Below are 18,790 nucleotides of genomic sequence, written 5' to 3'. Positions count from 1 at the left end.
ATGAAAATCATGTGACAGTAGATTCTTTTTTATCATTGATTTTACAGCACCAATATGGAGATTCACAAGGTTTCTAGACCCACACCTTGGCTCTCTGACTCACTGTCAGTCTCAGAAGTCAGAGTCTTTCTAAGGATCTTCACAAGAACAAAGCACTGGAAGAAACACTTCTGCACTATGCTCTGATACCTCCTGCAATAAAAGAGCAGCATTAACTGACCCTCTCCATTCTTAGCTGTGCACAGACACTCTCTCCAACAGATGCATGTGATCACTGAGGAAGACTATCTACTCCAGCTAGTAGAAAGGTTCCTCCCTACAATGTTTCCCTGGACCAATACTATTCTCTTACCAACATCTGGAACCTCGTGTGGCTTCTCAGTTGAATATGTCATCTGTTGCCACATAACAAGCCTAATCTACACTGCTATCCTAGATGAGAGGTGACATATGTCTTTCAAACTGACAAACAATGATTCTGTGTTTGGTTGGAGAAATCACAAGCCTTGCATGGATGTCTAGCATCCTAAGAAAATTAGCATGCCTAACTCATGTACCTGACAGTGCAGGTTTCCAGAACTTTCTGTTTCATTGCTCCAGCACAACTGGTTGGATGGACAAAAGGCAGTTCAGATTGTAAAAAAAGAAAAAACAAAAAAACGAAACAAAATCAAAAACAAAAAGACAAAACAAAAACAAAAACAAAAAAACAAACAAAGAAACAAACAAACAAAAAAAACACTTTAATTCCATGGACATGAGGTGGATACCTGAATAATTATATAAATCTGTAAGTTGGATAACAGAAATTCTGCATCACATACTCCTCGGCATCTTAAGTGCAAGCTATTCACCGTAATACAGAAAGATGAAGTCCTCTGCAGTGAGGAAATTTCAGGGAAAGTCTGAAATCAGGACCTGCTGACTGCAGGATCATTGCTCACAGAGGGGAGCATCAGGCATCAAATGGTTGGAATTGTGGTTCTTCCCAGGGCTGGGTGGGGTAACAGTACATTAGGAGAAGAGACACAAATGCTAATGGGGTACAAAACAACTCTTAGATCCACAAAACCTGTGGCCCTCTACCAAATGCACCCTTTAACCTTTAGAAATACTACCTAGCCAATTAAATCCTCAGGCTGACCTGCCAGTCAGAGGAGGAGGCTGGGACTTCCTGTTTCCATTCCAGGTGTTCCTTTGTCTGTGCTGGTACGATTTTTGTCCTGCTCTCTCTGTCCTGCTCTGATCCGTCTGTTGTGTGCTGTGAGGGGACTTCAGGGAAACTGAAATTGAGACATGGTAAGCATGTGAATGCACAAGGGGGTGAGCAGGGGAGCTGGGGTGATGGGAAGGATCAGCAAGTTGTGCGGTCCTTTGTTGTGCTCCTCACTTGCTAGATCAGGCGGTGACCTCCGAATAACTTCACTTTCATGGCTGATTCTTAATCTACCCATATTTTGGACCATTGGCTTATTAGCAGAATCATCATGGGTGTATTCTTTGAGTCTTCAGTTTTTGTCCAGACCCTTTTGTCTTCTATAGAATACATTAAGGAGACAGGTATAGGGGGGTCATTTGAGAGGCTCTGGGCCTTCAGTCTACAACCAGCCAGTTCTGAGGCTACAGCCAGGTGCACACAAGCTGCGCGGGTATTGGCTGCGCGGGCAGAGACATTAGTCTCAAGGGGCCTCAGCAGCAGAGTTTCAATGATCTGTCTTACACCTAACAACTACTTAGGTCCTTCCTGTGGCACGCCCCACATCCTGCCAGCAGGAAAAGGCCTGCAACAACAGGATTCTCTGCGAACAACCTTTATTTTACAAAATTCTGAGCAGAAGATCCCACGTGGAAGCAAAATGCACTGCTTATATATATATGCCTAAGAGACTTGTGTTTTTACCTGATTGGTGCATCCTCCAGTGGCTCATTAGTGTGCCCCAAGAGTGAGCTATGACTTATTTGTTATATAATGAGCACTGAGGGGAAAGGCTATGTTGGCTGCATATAGGACAGAAGCTATCAGCATCTACTGGCACCAACGGCTCCCTACACCTTCCCTGGCTCCATCACCTTCTGCTGTTGTCAGGTGTGCTGTGTATTCATGGGCCTCTGGCTACAGCAGCTCTGTTTTTGTTTTCCTTTCTCTACACACGCCCCTTCTCTATTTTCTTTCTCTATCCTTATGGTGCTCTCTCTCTCTGCTCTCTCTCTGTCTGCCTGGCTATAGTTCCTCTTCTCTCTTTCCCATCTCCAGGTGCTCACACCTCCCTCTTCCCCCCAACAATCTCTTTTGCACTATATCTGTTGGATTTTTTTCTTTTACTTACCTGCTGTGATGTGATTTATTTGAATTTCTTAGTGACATATTCTCCTGGCTTTTAGCTTTTATATTCCTATGCTGCTATTTAGGCTTCTAAGTTTGATGTGATAATTGGTCTTGATATTGTTTTCTGGATTTGTCTTGTTTGGATGGCAGTTTTGATCTTGTGTTATTGTGTGATTTATGTGTTTGCAGAGAGCTATGGCTGTGTGTTGCCTCTTTTGCTGACCTATTTTGTGGGTAAACTTAGTGGGAATGCTTGAAATGTTGGAAGCTGGGATAAGAGGCCAGCAGGAAAGGATGATCTTAGCCGTCTACAAAGAATCATAAACAGGAGAGAGGTGGAGCTGCCTTTGGTGTTAGTTCAGTGCTAGAGACAACTGTGAATATTTCTATTGGAATAACAAATAGTTTGGTCGGTCTATGGAGTGCCTACCCTGTCTGCAGGCAGGTGAGGCATGTGATTGTCCTGGAAGTTTTTGCCCCATTGAGGGCTGTCACGCAGGGATGAGGGGAGTCAGCTAAGTCAAATTGCAACAGTCTGTGCACTTGCATTGCAGTAAGATACTTGATGGTCTTTGGGGTCCCTGTTACTCCAGCATAAGCACTTGGTACTTTTAGTAGAACCCCAAATGCCCAGACCTCCCATCTCTATGGTTGAACGGCCAGCTCTTAAGGAAATGTGTCATTGTTGTTCTTTTATCACTGTCTTCATTTCTCATGGCTCTGTTTGCCTTGGTTTTTCATTTTTCTTGAGTATTTGTGGAATGAGGTGAGTAAAGGAAATTGGAACTGTGCTACAGTGGATGCCCTAGAGAGGGGTATCCATGGGGGCTTAGATAATGATACAGAACCTGGTCTAGGGAACAATGAACCCCTGCACTTAATGGCTGGGAAGATTAGAGCAGATTTGGAGTCCTCTCTCTATAGAGTAACTTTTCAATCTTCTCTGCTTATTTTTTTAGAGTTTGTGGAACCCTTGCATATCCACACACCATAGTCTATCAGGTCTATGCTGGGTTAAGTGGATCCAGACCCACTGAGGCAGTATGTGTTTGGCTATTTAAAGAAGCATGATCCAAAGATAGGGAAGAAGTTCAGAGAAAAACAATGATCCAGTCCTAGGAAGACCCACAGGAAGGCCAAGGTGCACATCTGAAACATATATGCCAAGGTCCTCAGTCCAGCCTGTGAATGCTCTTTGGTTGGTGGCTCAGACTCTGAGAGTCCCCATGTGTCCAGTTGAGTTGACTCTGTTGGTCATTCTGCAGAGTTTTCATCTCCTTCACGGACATTTTGTCTTTCCAGCAGTTTGATGGGTTTCCCAAAGTCCATCCCACTTTCACCTTAGTTCTCTGCATCTGTTTCAGTCGGCTGCTGGGTGTTGCCTCACACTCGACATTTACCAAATGCTGCTTTTGGGCACAGTACATTATTCTTTCATGTCAAGGGCTGGTGCTTATACATGGGATGTCTCTCTAGTTGGGGAGTTTTCAATGTCCATTCCACCAGCCTCTGCTCCAGGTTTGACCCTTCATTTCTTTTAGAAAAGACAAATTTTGTTCTTTTTGTCTAATGTGTCGTTGTGAAAGTTAATCATTCATCTTTCTTCTCATTATCTCATACATTAAACATTTGGACTCTGTCCCCAAATCACATAAAAAGTAATAGACACATTTGCTATTCAATGCTAAGCTATTTCAGAACATGATTGTATTGTATTTTCACTTTTACTTTTCTTTTTTTATGATGAAATATCTTTGTGAAGTCTGTCCTGTATTTATAATAGGTATAGAAAGGACATAGAACACCTAACATGTTTTGTGTCTAATAAGGTTTTATGGCACTCTATGTCACCACCATTAATTTTGAAAATTCGCTAAATAAAGGTTATATTCTATTTCTCAGGATGTCTTGTATTGGAAATCAAATCTATCTTACAGTTCAGGTCATTGGTTAGCAGGTCTCTGCTATTTGGCCTATTGTGTTTGTCCTCAATTTCTGGAATAAATAATAGTAATTTTCCTGGGTTCCTGAATATGAATATCATGTGTCTCTCATCTTTACCATGACTAGATGCCTTAGAATTACTCATTTAGACATAATGCTTAGGTGTTGGTCCCCAAGTAAGTGCTAGAAATTGACCACCATTTAGTAGAAGACCAGGAAGAGCTGCTTCTGCTAAAATATCTCACCTGCCCTATGTAGCTCATTTATATTCCAGTTTTTCTTTCTTTTGCTTTATTGTGTGGATTTTATTTACATTTCACATGGTATCCTCTTTCCAGGTTTCCCATCCATAAACCCCTATCCCACCTACCCCTCCTTTGCTTCTATTAGGGTGTGACCCACCATCTCCCATTTCCCTGCCCTGCCATTACCCTACACTGGTGAGTCAGACTTCCAGATGACCGAGGGCTTCTTGTCCCATTGATGCCCAATGAGGTCATAGTCTTAGATATATGCCGCTGGAGTTATGGGTGTTTCTCTTTGTAGTCTTTGGACAGTAGTTTTATTCTTGTGAGTTGCAGGCAGTTTGTTTTGTTGGTCTTAGGGAGGGGCAAAACCCTTAAGCTCCTTCACTCCGTTTTTAACTCCTCAGTTGGCACCGAATTCTCAGTTCAGTGGTTGGCTATGAGCATCTGCCATCTGCCTCTGTATTTATCATGATCTAGCAGAGCCTCTCAGGAGACAGCTGTTTCAGGTCGTTCAGCATGTGCTTCTTTGCATCAGCAATATTGCCTGGGTTTGGTGGCCATATATGTGCTGGAATCCATACAGAACAGTCTCTGGATGGCCTTTGCTTCAAACTTTGCCTTCCTCTTTACTCCTCTTATTAATTTTGTTCCCTTTTCTAAAAAGATTTGAAGCATCTGCACCTAGGTCTTCTTTCTTTTGAGTTTCATGTGATCTATTACCTTTGTAGCTTATTTATAATCAACATTTATATTACAACTATTTTTATCTGTCCATTTGTAATTCTTTACAAATGCATTCCCTCTTAGTAAAATTGTATAAATTTGGCTGTTGGAACTGGGTCACATCAGATTTCTACTATATGAATACTAAACTGGAGTGAATGTTTTCTTATTTGTAGCAACTTCAATAAAGACCTGAGATTTGTCTTCATTTTTGTTTTCTTTGTTGACTTTTGCAGGGGAGTGAGATTCATATCATGTAACTTTTGCTTTCTGAGAATTAGTTATATAGACCAAGTTGTCATCCAGCTCTGTGATTTATACCTGCCTGTGTCTCAGGAATAAAAGGCATGCGCAAATACACTAGCTTGCATGTCATTTTTTAGTTAGTAATTGTTCATACAATTTCTGAGATGTGTGCTTGTTGCAGTAAATATTAAATGATGAGTCATCCCGAGGTCACACTCCTCTCACACCACACTAGTGTGGAGCCGAGCACAATGACTATGTCACACAGTCCTAAGCTGCCTTCTTTACCAGGTTCCTTTCCCAGGTGGTTCACTCTGCCTGCCATGGGTTTTCTGTCCCATATGGATATGAACATGTCTCCAAAGCGTAGTATCTTATCAAGCAGGCTGATATATCAAATTTTCAATCCTCAAAGCCTCTACACAAAAAACTTACATTCAATGGACAAAGATCCAAACTTTCCTTCTATAAGAAATAAAAAGAGCCATAGGAACCCTTAGAAATAATAATAGCTTCATCAAGTTAGAGATGCACCAAGGGAAACATTCATATCTGCCTACATCTCTATACTCCCGCAATCTCCTTGTCTCCTCCTCTTCTGCCTTCCTAGACCTCTCTCTGACCATCTCTCTCCTGTGAAATCATGTAGAACCTTAACATAAATCTACATGTGCTCAGTATTGTTGATCTGTTTCCCCTGTATCTCCCGCTCAATTGACACTTCTCTTGCAAGGCTATATCCAATCAAAGGAGTCAGGAGTGACACAGGTGAGCCTTATAATTAAATTTTCTTCTAAGATAATGTGGAGATCAAATTATAACTTTCTGTCAGGAAATAAGTTGATGGTGTATCTGGATTATAGGAATATATTGTCCGGGAGGCAAATATTTACAGTAATGTCAGTGACATGTTTTGTGGTATAATCATGTATGGGATATTTTAGGATGCACTGACTCCTGAAGATGTGCATGTGAACTTCACTTTGGAAGAGTGGATTTTGCTAGATCCTTCCCAGAAATGTCTCTACAAAGAAGTGATGTTAGAGACTTACCAGAACCTCAGTGTTATAGGTAAGACTGTGATTTCTATTTTCCTTTTCAAGATGAGAGGTCAAATATAATTTGGTTACTGATGATCACATGTTATTTCAATGGAGAGTGAGATAGATTGTACGGAATGAAACGGGTTCTGTTTTTACAGCAATATTTACTATGCTTTTGTTACATGGATTTTGCCTAAATTATAATACTATATGATTTATTAACTCTTGTTTCAGGCTACAATTGGGATGACTATCACATTGATGATCATTGTCAAGATTCTACAGAACATGGAAGGTAATTTGCATGTATAAGCTAATTCAAGCGTGTCTCTGAGAATATTTTAATATCTTGGAATCTCTAAAGAAAAGCAAAAATATAATTATCAGTCCTTTAAGTGTACCTATGATTATAATATTCACATAAAACCATGTATTTTGATTCTGTTTTTGGAAGATTTTCTGAATATTATAGAAATTTGCAATTATTTGATTTTCTGACTTTACTGGGAACATCCCTGAAGTCACATTGCAGAAAATTTCTATGGATACTAGAAATTTGGAAACTTCTCTGTTTGTCCTTCACAGTGTTAATATGGTATGACCTAAAGTATAGTAAAAATTATTAGTGCAGTAAGTTTTTTAAAGGCCGAAGTTCTTCATTTTTTTGTATGTACAATACATTATATGGAAACCACACCTAGAAAAGAAATGTTAAGTATGTGAGCAAGGTAATTAATACCCTTTGCATCACAGGTATATTCAAAGAGGCAATATAAGCCATATTGTGTGAGATCACCAAGAAATGAATATAAAAAGTGTTAAAAACTTAAAATCTGGTTGTTTACCACTAGAGAAACATGTAAAATGAATTTTTATTAATAACAGATTTATGCCAAAAATGATTTTAGTAAAGCTTTCACATGTGTCAGTTTTCTTTGCAGGCATGTAATAAGAGAGAAACACAATGAATGTAATCAATGTTCTAAAACCTTGGCAACAAGCTTTCATCTCCTACATCGTAAACCAACACATACTGGAGAGAAACCTTCTGAATGGAATCGATGTGATAAAGCCATTGAAAGACTGTGCAATGTACGAAAAAGTAAAAGAACACATACTGGAAAGAAACCTTATGAATGTAATCAGTGTGGTAAAGCCTTTTCCGGAACCAGTGACCTCAAAATACATAAAAGAACACATACTGGAGAGAAACCTTATGAATGTAATCAGTGTGGTAAAGCTTTTTCAAGAACCAGTTACCTCGAAATACATAAAAAAAGACATGCTGGAGAGAAACCTTATGAATGTAACCAGTGTGGTAAAGCCTTTGCAACATGCAGTCAACTCCTAAGTCATAAAAGAACACATACTGGAGAGAAACCTTATGTATGTAATCAATGTGGTAAAGCCTTTGCACTTCCCAGATACCTCAAAATCCATAAAAGAACACATACTGGAGAGAAACCTTATGAATGTAATCAGTGTGGTAAAGCCTATTCTGAGAGGGGAAGTCTGGAATCACATAAAAGAACACATACTGGAGAGAAACCTTATGATTGTAATCAGTGTGGTAAAGCCTTTTCAAGAACCAGTTATCTCAGAATACATAAAAGAACACATACTGGAGAGAAACCTTATGAATGTAATCAGTGTGGTAAAGCTTTTTCAAGAACCAGTTACCTCGAAATACATAAAAGAAGACATGCTGGAGAGAAACATTATGAATGTAACCAGTGTGGTAAAGCCTTTGCAACATGCAGTCATCTCCTAAGACATAAAAGAACACATACTGGAGAGAAACCTTATGTATGTAATCAATGTGGTAAAGCCTTTGCATTTCCCAGTTACCTCAAAATCCATAATAGAACACATACTGGAGAGAAACCTTATGAATGTAATCAGTGTGGTAAAGCCTATTCCCAGAGGGGAAGTCTGGAATCACATAAAGGAACACATACTGGAGAGAAACCTTATGATTGTAATCAGTGTGGTAAAGCCTTTGCACTTCCCAGTTACCTCAGAGTACATAAAAGAACACATACTGGAGAGAAACCTTATGAATGTAATCAGTGTGGTAAAGCTTATTCTGTGAGGGTAAATCTGGAAACACATAAAAGAACACATACTGGAGAGAAACCTTATGAATGTAATGAGTGTGGTAAAGCCTTTTCAAGAAAGAGTTCACTCAAAATACATAAAAGAACACATACTGGAGAGAAACCTTATGAATATAATCAGTGTGGTACAGCCTTTTCAACAAAGAGCTCCCTCGAAATACATAAAAGAACACATACTGTAGAGAATACATATGAATGTATTCAGTATAATAAAGCCTTTGCAACACCCAGGTACCTCCAAAAACATTAAAGAACACATACTGGAGAGAAACCATTTGAATGTAATCAAAGTGGTAAAGACATTACAAAACCTAGCCATCTTAAATATCATGAAAAAACTCACATGGGAGAAAAAACTTGTGAATGTATTCAATGTGGTAAAGCCTTTCACATCCTAGTCTACTACAAAAAAACACATAATGAAGTAAAATCCTAAGAAATAAGCCAATTTGGTAGGGAAGTTTTCACAAATCTTTTATCCCTAAAAGCATAGATGAACACATTTTGGGTTGAAACCTTATGAATTTAACCCTTTAGCTAAAACAGTTTCCTGTCCCACTAGTCTCCAAACTTAATAGATGCCATACTATACAGGAACATCATTGTGGTGGTTTGCATATGTTTGGCCCAGGGAGTGGAACTAGTTTAATGTGTGGCCTTGTGGGAGTAAGTATGTCACTCTGGGGATGGGCTTGGAGACACTCCTCTTACCTGCCTGAGGAGGCTCAGTCTGTTTCTGGTTTCCTTTGGATGAAGATGTATAATTCTTGGTCCCCCTGCACTATGCCAATCAGCAGGCTGCAATGCTTCTTTTGTCTTGATACTGGACTATACCTCTGAACCTATAAGCCAGCCTCAAATAACTATTTTTCTTTAAAAGACTTGCTTTGCTCCTGGTCTCGGTTCACAGCAATAAAACCCTAACTAAGACAATCATGAATGTAATCAATATATTAAGATGTTTTTAAACCATCATTATCTCCATTCAAATAAAAAAAAATACAAAAGGGAAATGTCATAAAGGAAAACACTTTTTAAAGCATTTGCAAGCACATTCATCTGCACATAGAAAAAAATTATATATAAGAGAGAAGCCACAGGAAACTTAACCATGTGTTCTTGCCTTTGCTGTTTAAAAGATAGCTTCTTCCTGGATGCTTTTGGATGGAGGTTAAGAGCTCTCATGTTCTTGTTCAGCATTTTATGCAAGCCTGCTATATTTCCTACTCTGATCAAAATGGACTGAACCTCTGAAATTATAAGTCATCCCCATTAAATGTTTGCATGAATAAGTGTTGCCTTGAACCATATTTTCTGTAGCCTTTCTTCTGTCAAGGGACATCTGGGTTGTTTCAACTGCTTCATGTACACAATAGAATACTACTAAACCATTAAAAATGAGGTCATCCTGCAATTTTAGGGAAATGGATGGAATTATAAACTATCATCCTGTGTGAGGTACCTCAGACCCAATAGGATTCCATCGCATGTACTCACTAATATGTGATATTATCCAAAAAAGTACAGAATAATTAAGATATAAGCCACAGAGCTCACATAGGTCAACAAGGTGAAGGTCCCAAGTAAAGATGCCTCAGTTCCAGTTGGGATGAAGAAGAATGATACCACAGGGGTAGAGGGAGGGAGGGAACTGGGAGATAAAGGAAATGAGAGGGAAGGAAGCATGATCTGCTTTTGTTGGGGAAAAAGGATGCAAGGCCTGAGTGCCACCGGAAAAAATGGAATCAGGTGACCTTGGAAGGCAGAATTTTGGCAGGAGCCTCCATTATGTACTATTGTTCTCAGAGGTAAGAAACCATCAGTACTCAGAAGGGGTGCATACATTAGTGTCCTACAGTGAGAAGAGGAAACATGTAGCACTCACCTCCAGCAGAAAGAAAAGGTTTAAATAAGGGATGGAGTTGCTGTCCACAGTCAAACATCTGAGAGTAAGTTTCTTATACAGAGGAATTCCTCCTCCTATTATTCCCTTATATGGAGGTTTCCTCCACCAAAGAAAAAACAATAAATTTTCCATGAATATTAGCCTCTCCTGACCTCACTTAAAATGGACCTAATGAAATAAAAAGCTTCTAGATAGGATCATGTCATAGAACACTTGTTTTTCCTCTGTGGCTTTCCTTGGGTAACTTTTGGTAGATGTTCAAGGATGAGCCTTTCCTGATTCCTTATTCGAATCAGAAAATATGTGTAGACTCAAATTTTTTCCATTTTTCTTTTTCTCCAACAATTTATATATTTATTATCATACTGATGACTTTCCCTACCCTAGCTCCTCCCCCTCATAGTATCCCTTTTCCTAGTTCCTCTGTTTCACTTTTAAGAGGTTGTGGAACCCCGGGGTATTGACATTCTACAGTACTATTAGTGTCGGGGTCCACCTCGGCCAGCAAGGAAGACGGGACACTCCGGATTCTTCTCAACAGCCTTTATTCAGGAACACCTCAATGCTGATATGGGGAGTCCAGGGCGGAGCACAGTCGCCTTGTATTTTCTCTGGCTGGGGAGAAATGATCTGTCCTCCAGGGATTGGTGTAGTGCTATCTGCCTGATTAGCATAGCGCCACCTGGCACTAGGAACCTGTTCCCACATGTGCAGTGTATATGATTACCACAAAGCACCATCTTGGCGGGTGCGGTCGGGGCCGCTCCCTACATATAAGTTCATCCTGGAGTAAGTATATCCACACACACAGTGCACAACATGGCATGCCAATTAAGTGATGAGAGTCGAAAGATAGGCAAGAGGTTAAGGAAAAACCCCTAGTCCAGGCATTGGAGGACCCACATGAAGACCAAGCTGCTTATCTGCTACATATGTGCCAAGCTCCTCAGTCTATCCTCTGTATGCTCTTGGTTGGTGGCTCAGTCTCTAAGAATCCCCAATGGTTAAACTGAGTTCACTCTGTTCATCTTTTTGTGTTTACATTCCCTTCAAGTCCTTCAATCCTTCCCCAACTTTTCAATAGGACTCCCGAAAGTCCATCCCAATTTGACTCTGGTTGTCTGCATCTGTTTCAGTCAGGTGTAGGGTGGAGCCTCAAATACAGGACAAATCACTACATTTCCCCCTTTTTCTCCAGAAATAAGGCTTTTTTTCTATCAACTGTAAAATGATTACAAATATTATCATTCTACAATTCATGAAGTATAAAACAACCTTATGACCCAGTACCAGCTGGGTGATTCTTACACAGTACCAAGTACAGCTGCAGCATGTGGTCCTCCCTTGGCTATTTCTGGAACTTATCATTGTTCTGCTCTCAGAAAGCGTTTTCCAGAAGGTCATATTTCAGTTTTGCTGGTCTCCTCCTAATAACTATTAATTAGCTTCAGATAACCAGCATCAATATTCCCAGGAGTGTCCTTTTTCTCTTGAATATAAATCCAGGAAACTTGGCTGATGCTGCTAAATTCTGTTGCTTGTAGGAACTGGAACATGACCCCCCCTGTTCTGTTACATTATTACTAGCTTCCTTTTTTCAACTCCTTAACTACCTGAGGTTGGCTGTCCTGAAGCTTGCTCTGTAGATTGACCTTGAATTTAGAGATTTTTATGCCTACCTCCTGGGATTGAAGTTGTATACCCCCACATATGGATATGAGCTTTTTGTTACCTAGAACTTGCTCTGTTCTCAGCTGGTCAAGAACTCAGAGTCCTGTTAGTCTTTTCTTCTTGAGATTAAAGGTTCAAATTAAGTTTTCTGGAGCTAACTTAGCTAGGTGGGATCTTGTCCCTAGGTCATTGCACCTTTTATTCAAATTAATATTCTTGAACACAGGATTCATCTCCTGGTGTCCCCTTAATTTTTGAATCATATATTATGGATTTTTTTCTTTATTGACTTGCTCTTTTTCATTAAAATACTCTTACTATAAGTGAACTTTAGTACACAACAGAATTTACACCAGGCTGGTCTGAGTATACCACTTTTAAACAAAGATTCTAAATCACTATACCTTACCCTCAGACTGACTCTTGAAACAAGGGCAAAAAGCAGTCATGTTATTTTCCAAAATACTACAAAAACATTCTCTACTCCACAGACTGGGAATTTCCACTGAAAATACTTGGGCCAAGAGGATGAAATTCAAAACAGTGTCATTAACAAAACCTCTATATTCCAATTAGGATAGCTCATTATAACCATTGAAACCCTTCCACTTCTCTACATATCCAAAACCACTGTCCACATTCTCCCAAAGAAAAATGTTGTCAGCCTATCACGGCACTTCACACTTTGTTACCAACTTCTGTCTTTCTTAGTGTTTTATTGCTGTGAATGTACACCATGAAGAAGGCAAGTCAATGGGCTGTCAAGTTAACACAAAAGGTAGCTGACAATCATGATCTGGGTGCCATGTGGCCCAAAAGATACCAGCAGCAACCCAGTACCCTGACCATGAAGTGAAGATAAATACAGTTCCATAAAAAGCTGCCTAGATGTCTATAATTTCTACTCCTGGACATTCTCTAAGCTATTATACACGCACCTAGACATTTCTGGTATATACCCGATCTTCAATGACTGAGGAAGAAATGAGGAGATCCTGGTTTACTAAGGTTATGCCTGTTAAGCAGACACTACCCTGAAGTGAACAACTGCAGCATGAAAACATGTTTCTGACACAACCATGAAAGACACCAGTAAAGGGAAATCACCACAGTTCAGAGCTTCATGCTGTAGTGATGATTATACATTTGTTTGTCAATGTGTGATTATTCCCTGAATCATTGGCCATAAAATGGAGTAGATTGATTGTCACAGACTTTGAAAAAGAATAACAATTGTTGAGAAAGACATACTAGGAAGATCTCTCAAAATGGTCCAAAGATGTAAAGATATTTAATACCAATATAAATGCTCATCAAAGGTAAGTTCAGATGAGTTAAATTCACTAATCAAGTTGTTACAATGATCTATTCTGTGGGACATCAGCCTTGTCCCCATGTACATTGTCAGTTTGCAATGGGCCCATGAACACAGTGTCCATGTTGGAGCAACAGGATTTAGCATGTAGAGCAGTAGAGACCTCCACTCCCCAAGCTTCACATGGCCACATCTGATGCTGAGTGACAGGCAGATCTCCAAATATAAGAGACCAACACTGAGCCCTAGATATGGAAGTACATCTTGATTTGATCAGACAGTGACTTGTGGTATGTTGACTGCATTGGATCATTTCTTCTGTACAAATGACAGAACTTTTAATTCCTGATGAGATATGTATTCTGCTTATGATGTTTTCTTTCATGTGCATATTGATTCTGCCAAAACCACTATCCAAAGACATTCTGAGTGCCTCATTCACCACAGTAGCATTCCGTACCATGCCTTCCTTCTGAGCAAGGAAATCATTTCCCAGCTGACAAGTGAGACAGTGGGACAATTACTAGAGATTCCATTGTTATTAATTACCATGTTCCTTTTTACCTAAAGGGACTATTATATAATAGAAAATTATAATGACTTATAGAAGACACTTTTACACAGCCATTTCGGGACAGCCACTTGGAGAGCTGGGCAGGGACCTAGTGTGTCTATATTTTGAATTAGTATCCTTTATTCAGTATGGTTTCTTTCATAGGCAAGACCCATATTTCCAAAAAATCAAGGTTTTGGATAATGTGTCTTTGAGTTCAAGTCCCCCAAGTCTAAATGGAATAAAGCTCAAAATGGAGGACTCCATTTATAAACAGGATTTCCTATTCTCTGCCTGACTTTGTCTGGACAAGTCCCTGAACGAATTGAGACACTATGTTGTTTTCCTGAGATTATAATATTCACAGCTGTCTCAAGCCAGATTGGCATGGCTGCTCCCTTTTTCCTCACTGTCTGCTGGAGAACAACCAACAAATGAGAAGGCGACCCACACCAAACTTATACTTAGTGGCCTATGAGGAAAAAAATATTTGATATGGAGATGATCTTAGGCAACACTTGTGAAAGTGTTCTTAGATCCCACAGGATTTGTTACCCAAAAGTTAAGAACTAGTGGTTTGTGGTATCTTCTGATAATACTACTGCAATACTATTGATCAATCAATAAAGAGATTATCAGTGGTTGTAATACTAGATTTTGAGACACTAATAAAATGTTCCCAGAAAGCATTATAATATTTTTATGAATCTGTGTTTGTAAAAGGGGTATTGTAATCCTCTCAGGCACAATCATCTGTTGTTAAAACATATAACAATTTTTCTTTCTGGTGAAAAAGGAACATTTAGGCATTACTATGACATGTCCTTTTTCATTGGAAAATTAAGGATGATATAAGAAGATATGAATGTGTGAAGTTGGCATAGGGTGTAGTTGATATTGCTATCTTGATTGTTAACTTCATTACATCTGAAAGTATTTCAAACCCCAAAATGTAGGTACACAACTGAAAGCTTTATATTCTTAATTTAAAGTGGGAAGATCTACATGGAATCCAGATCCTTGAGCCAGAAATATAGGCCTTTAATCTGGATGTGGATGGGGAAGACACAGCTATAATCCAGATGGTTGAGCTTAAAGCCTCACCAGTGATCTGGGCCATAACTTGCACATTGAGAATATGTAATTACGAGGAGGCTTTTGCTCTTATGCTGCTTGCTCTCACTTGGTAGAAAGTCCATTCCTTCTCTGGCATTAGAACCAGCTTTTCTGGAATTCCAGCATATTGTAAAGATGAGCTCAGACATTCAGTCCTGTGGACTGTACAACTACTGTATGTTTGTATTTTGCCTTCATATCTAGTTATTGATGAATTTGCTGGACCACCAAAGCCTCTGAGTCATTGTTAACAATACCCTCGACATATACAGGAAACCATTCTATTAGATCATTATTGTATTGAACTCTAATATACTAGACAGGTGCAGAACACTTTTAGAGCAGTTTGGTCCTACAACAATTTCAGCTCAGTTACAAATGTTCCAACACAGTCCCTTAACCTTTGCTCAGGTGATGTTTGGTCTGGGCTTCTATAGTGACTGGAAAGGAAAGTGAAATAGCAAAAGTGCAAAATATCTCAGTTGTATCACAAAGTAATAGACTTACATTCCAGAGTAATGTAAGTACATTCCAGAGTGAGGGGGGAATGGAAAAATAAGATGTCTCAGCTTCTGTAGTTCAGGACCTGACACTAAACTGACATGAAAATCAGGTGAGAGTAGATTCTTATTATCCTTGATTTTACAGCACCAATATGAAGATTCACAAAGATTCTAGACCCACACCTTGGCTCTCTGATTCACTGTTAGTCTCAGAAGTCAGAGTCTTTCTAGGGATTTCACAAGAACAAAGCACTGGAAGAAACACTTCTGCAGTATGCTCTGATACCTCCTGCAATAAAAGAGCAGCATTAACTGACCCTCTCCATTCTTAGCTGTTTTCAGACACTCTCTCCAGCAGATGCCTGTGAACACTGAGGAAGACTATCTACTCCAGCTAGTAGTAAGGTTCCTCCCAACAATATTTCCCTGGACCAATACCATTCTCTTACCAACATCTGAAACCACGTGGGGCTTCTCAGTTGAATATGTCATCTGTGGCCACATAACAAGCCTAATCTACACTACTATCCTAGATGAGAGGTGACATATGTCTTTCAAACTGACAAACAATGATTCTGTGTTTGGTTCCCGAATTCAAAGAGCCTTGCACTGATGTCTAGCATCCTAAGACAGTTAGCATGCCTAACTCATGTACCCGACACTGCAGGTTTACAGAATTTTCTCTGCTTCACTGCTCCAGCACAATTGGTTGGAAGGACCAAAGTCAAGTGCAGTAGCAAAAAAAAAAAAGAAAAAAGAAAAAAAAAAAAAAGAAAAAAGAAAAAAAGAAAAGAAAAAAGAAAAGAAAAGAAAAGAAAAAGAAAAAAAAGAAAAAAAAAACACTTGAATTCCAAAAACTTGAGATTGAATACCTAAATAATTATACAAATCTGTAAGTTTGATAACAGAAATTCTGCATCACATACTCCAGGGCATCTTAAGTGCAAGCTATTCACCGTGATTACAGAAAGATGAAGTCCTCTGCAGTGAGGAAATTTCAGGGAAAGTCTGAAGTCAGGACCTGCTGACTGCAGGATCATGGCTCACAGAGGGGAGCATCAGGCATCAAATGGTTGGAATTGTGGTTCTTCCCAGGGCTGGGTGGGGTAACAGTACATTAGGAGAACAGACACAAATGCTAATGGGGTGCAAAACAACTCTTAGATCCAGAAAAGGTGAGGTCATGTACCAAAAGCACCCTTTAACCTTTAGAAATAATCCCTAGCCATTTAAATCCTCAGGCTGACCTGCCAGTCAGAAAAGGAGGGTGGGACTTCCGGTTTTATTTTCTCTTGTTCCTTTGTCCTTGCTGGTAGGATTTTTGTCTTGCTCTCTCTGTCCTGCTCTGATCCCTCTGTTGGGTGCTGTGTGGGGACTTCGGGGAAACTCTGAAATTGAGACATGGTGAGCATGTGAATGGGCAAGGTGGTAAGCAGTGGGAGCTGGGGTGGTGGGTCCTCTCCGGGGCTGGATGGGAAGGATCAGCAATTTGTGCGGTCTTTTGTTGTGCTCCTTACTTGCTAGATCAGGCGGTGACCTCTGAATAACTTCACTTTTATGGCTGATTCTTAATCGTCCCAAAACTTCGGACCATTGCCTTATTTACAGAATCGTCATGGGTGTTTTCTTTAGGTCCACAGCTTTTGTCCAAACCCTTTTGTCTTCTATAGAATACATTAAGAAGACAGGTATGGGGGGTCATCCGGGAGGCTCAGAGCCTTGGTTGACGATCAGCCCATTTGGAGGCTGCAGCTGCGGTGCGAACCAGCGGGGAATGGCTGGGCTGGCAAGACCTTAGGATCAAGGGGCCCCAGCAGCAGGAGCTGTGCTGTGCAGTGAAGTTGCCTCTAGTGGTCTCTTAAAGGAGACTTGTTTCCAGCTGCGCCATCTTCAGATGCTATCACTGGGCTGGGCTGCTGCTATTGCTAGGAAGGGCAGCCAAGCCCCTCATCGCCTCCATCGCGGTGGCCTCAGTTCACCTCCACAAACACAGGCCCATCATGATGAAGATAAAAAAAAAAAAAATCCTTCCACTAGAGCCTGTCTGAGTGGAAGCTGTTCATGTACAACCCGACTAGCTAAGAGTTTCTGGGGCTCACCTCCTAGTGCCCGGGTCTGATCTTGCTCTTCTACCTAGTTTTTGCGGGTTCTTGGCTGCACTCCTCACATTCACAATGTGGGCCATGCACCAGACTCTGAATGAAGAGGTCCCGAAATATCCAGACCAGATTCCTAGTCCATGACTTAGGGTTTTCCCCAAACCACCGACTGCCTCATATAGCATGTCTCAGCCACACACTTAGGAGAAGTTCGTTGAAGACCTGAAGAATTTCCTAAAGCCATATTCTGTGGAAGAACAGAAGAATCTCACAGTGTCCTGATGGAACACTTTTTCATCAGAAGGGTCCAGATTATAGTGCATGTCAGTTTCCTGTTGCCTGGCTTCATGAATGTAGTGGTGTTGCTGATGCTGATTTTGGCTGTTCCAAAGGACAACCTTGTATTCTTGTGAAAATGAACAGAAAAAATGGAGTTAATTCCGGACAGTGCTCCAGAAATAATGTGTGTGTCAAAGGATGAAAGCAGAGCAAATATAACTGGCTGCTGCCTCTGCCAGACGGACCAGTGAGCTCCGGACCCCAAACATGCAGAGTGGGAGTCTGTCTTCTGTGTGTGATTGCCGAAGGCTAAAGCTCAATGTGCTGTGCTGAGCTGTGCTGTGAATGTTTTATGGATTTAACACTGGTAACTGTCATATTTTGATGCCAACCATGTTTTAGGGATAAAATGGTACCTTGCCAGCATCTTGTGCCTTTAGCTGCAAGCAATGTGTGAGAAGTCCTGTATGTGAAGGATAGGGAAAATAAAGTGGTTTTATAATTTAAAAGAAAGACAGATATAAATCTTACAGGTCTGCTTTTATATGTTTTTTTGTTTAGTTCTAAAAACATTTTCTGTTGCTGTTTTTTATATTTATTTTGTTAAAGATTTTGATTTTAAAGTGGCCAAGAAGTTTGTTTTCTTATGTATGTGGTATTTTAGAAGGTTATTGAGGCACAACAGGCATCATCTCCTTTAG

At 40.1% G+C, this 18,790-nt stretch overlaps 1 pseudogene across 1 annotated transcript in view; it reads left to right on the top strand.

Annotated features, from left to right (window-relative positions):
- The window catches only part of LOC308427109 (sodium/potassium-transporting ATPase subunit beta-3-like), a 47,822-nt pseudogene extending 29,531 nt beyond the window's left edge, over positions 1–18,291 (top strand). Inside the window, exon 2 of the transcript in view lies at positions 17,797–18,291. The product of the transcript in view is annotated as a sodium/potassium-transporting ATPase subunit beta-3-like (transcript). The remainder of the gene's footprint in view (positions 1–17,796) is intronic.
- The last annotated feature ends 499 nt before the right edge of the window (positions 18,292–18,790 follow it).

This window comes from Micromys minutus, assembly GCF_963924665.1.
Source record: "Micromys minutus genome assembly, chromosome: 11".
In the NCBI taxonomy this organism is placed as follows: domain Eukaryota; kingdom Metazoa; phylum Chordata; class Mammalia; order Rodentia; family Muridae; genus Micromys; species Micromys minutus.
This window is presented reverse-complemented; position numbering and strand designations above follow the sequence as displayed.